Source organism: Patagioenas fasciata, chromosome 21 (genome assembly GCF_037038585.1).
Source record: "Patagioenas fasciata isolate bPatFas1 chromosome 21, bPatFas1.hap1, whole genome shotgun sequence".
Classification (NCBI taxonomy): Eukaryota; Metazoa; Chordata; class Aves; order Columbiformes; family Columbidae; genus Patagioenas; species Patagioenas fasciata.
This window is the reverse complement of record NC_092540.1, coordinates 4,736,815-4,739,688: the sequence shown is the minus strand read 5'-3', so window position 1 is coordinate 4,739,688 and position 2,874 is coordinate 4,736,815. Positions and strand designations below refer to the sequence as shown.

At 47.6% G+C, this 2,874-nt stretch overlaps 1 protein-coding gene across 2 annotated transcripts in view; it reads right to left on the bottom strand.

Annotated features, from left to right (window-relative positions):
- RBBP5 (RB binding protein 5, histone lysine methyltransferase complex subunit) overlaps positions 1 to 2,874 on the bottom strand; it is a 41,108-nt gene that overhangs the window by 15,790 nt on the left and 22,444 nt on the right. The gene's annotated exons all lie outside the window — the stretch shown is intronic.

Below are 2,874 nucleotides of genomic sequence, written 5' to 3'. Positions count from 1 at the left end.
TACTGTTTGCTTCTTTCCTTTTTGTTCGGGGAGGAGAAGTGGTAAGTAAAAGGGAGATACTCTTCTAGCATCAGCTAATTCAGAGAGGCAGCTCTACCTAATAATGGAGCTCTCAACATAGCCCATTTCTATAGAGAGAGGGTCTTAAAGGAGGAAGACAAAGGAATATGACATGATTTAACCAAGAACTGGAGGCTCAAGGAAGCCACCACTGGGGCAGCAAGGAAAATCCGGCCTCCCTCAGGTTCACATCTCTACACAAACAGCTCCTTGCAGCCGAAATACCAGTCATGACCCGGGGCTGCAGGACCGAGAGTCGATCAATAAATTAGTCTGCTTTTCAGGCCCAAGGCTCACAGGGGAGGGCTGATACCCCAGAGCTGGACGGGGATGTCAAGGTGCACCATTAACTAAAATGATTGGGAGTGGATGTTGCATTTTAAAGTCTCTTTGTCTCCCAGTAAAGCAACCAAGTGACCCAAGTTAACTAGAAGCTGAACTACATTGCTTGCTGATTAGATCCCAAGTGCATTTTTAGGGACCTTGACCTTCCTTGTTTCCCAGCGGATGACGCTGCTGGGCTGAGCAACCTCAGTTCCAGAACTACCCAAACAGCCCCAAGTGCAAAGGCAAGGGATTGGACATGGGGTTTCTACATGAGATGCCAATTCCTTACCCTCGTTAATTTTAAAACTCCCGTGTCCTTGGCCTTAGTGAGAGATTATGTGCGTGAATCCCTGGCCTCCCTGAGGAGTTTTGCCTGTTGCATCTATCCACAGTATCCCATTACGATTCTTTTAGCGTCTGGAAGCAAGAAAGTAACTGCAGCAGCAGGTTCAGGGCTCCTGTGTGTTCAGCAAACAAGAGAAATGTTTTAAGAACCAGGCAAAGAAAAAGAAACTTAATGAATCTAAATACTGAGAGGACAGCTGCAGCAAAAAGAAAGGGTACTGCAGTGTTTCCATGACAAATAACACCTGGGATAAAGCGAAAAGAGAAGCCAACAGCTCCCAATGGCACATGGCAGGAACCATCACCCCTCAGCCTGTCCCGAGCTTCCTCCTGCTCCCTCTGCAGCTCCCCAGGAATCACCCCCTCGGTCCCTCTAACAGGTTGAACCCCTTCTTTCAGAATGACAACAGCTAAATAGAAATTATATTTTTGTATTATTTATGTTCTTGAAGACTTTAAAATATTTTTATTGATGTTTGGAAGTTGGGTTTGGTAAAATGTTTTATGTTGTTAATTTGGCATTTTTGTTATCACCTTCATCTCGCTGGCCCTTCAGCCTTTCTCCCACGGAAGATGTGATGAGAGGAAAATTAGGGATTCATTCTTAGCTCAAAAGCAAAGCAAATTAGAGCTTGGGCAACCTGATGGATACGTAGAACTAGTGGTAGCCATGATGACAATACTTAGGAGACATAAACTAACCGGACCTATGGAGCATCACAGCGCTGCTGGGTGATGCTGCTGCAGAAGGGTGGGTCCTATCAGGAGAGGAGCAGCCGAGGTGGGTGATGCACCCAAAAAACCTTCACCAAAGGGAGAAGCAGATGCTGGAGCCCCCCAGGAACGATCCTGTCGAGTAGCCGGCAGGACCAGACCAGAAACCCCCGGCACTGCAGAATTGTGCTGACCCAGCCAGGAGGGATCGCTGAGCGGGAGGAGCCGCTTCGGAGCACAGAGCAGCCACAACCACCACTTTCAAACAGGTTTCAGGTGCAGAATCTGCATCAGATCAGCCCTGCTGGCTCCATCGCGTGTCGCCAGAGCCGTTCAGGGCGGTACAAACGTTGGCTCTGCCCAGAGGCTGCTCTGCTTGCGTGCCCATGGACACAGTTATTAATGATTCCCTTCAAGGGGAGCACAGCAGATACCTCTGGGGGAGAAGAAGGTGCTTTGAGGGAGCAGATGGGGATGAACTCTCAGAGCCATGCAAAGTGAAGCGAGGAACTCCCAGGACGCTCCAGGGCTGAGGTTCAGCATCGCTCTGGGTCGGACCGTGCTGGCTCTGCAATATCTGCTTGGTCTCAACAGATGCTTCCAAACGCCTCTGGTAACACCAGTGGCTACGTCTGTTTTATTGAACTTTCCAGTGCTGGAAAGTAAAATGCTTTATAGTGCAGTTAAAAACAGTATCCCAATGCTGCAACGACATTAGGTTTTAAACAGCAGCCACCTGAAACATTTCCCCGGAAAGGTTAATACGTTTTCCATACATTCCTCTGTTAAACTAGATCACAGGCACATTTTATATAAGAAGCGAAGAACGACATGAGTTGGATTTCCAATGCTCCAGTTAGCACTGCTCTGCATTGCAAACAGGCTGGATATATTCTAATTTGTAAAACTGATGGGATGGTACTTTCTAAAGCCTTCAAGTGACAAGCAGATCCCGTTGAAAGTTAAACGCCTTCAATTCTAATTCCAGCTGCGCCTCTTTTTTTGAGAAGGTAAACCATCAGTACCTACCATTGCATCTTTTGCAACATTTTAAGGATGACACACAGAAGCAAAGAGGAACGACTCCGCGATGACCACCACAGCCTTACAACCCCTTGCTTGGACTCCAGCTCTGATCTTCAATGGCTCCAAATGATTATTTCACCCCTTGCTGATTAAGGGACAGGGCACGTTGTGAAGGGAGGGGGACACAAAACGATTTCCACTTGCAGCACTGGAAAGAAAGGCCAAGCTCAAGCCCAGACGGTCACAGACTAAACCCCGCTCTAGGCAAGCAAGCTCCGTTTTTGCTCATAGACACAAGCCACGTTAAGACACATTGCCTTGTCTTAGGCAGCCTGTTCTGCCTTATTTTGTTTTTTAAGAGGCAGTTAGGTGACCCACAGAAAAAGATCCGCACATGCAAAT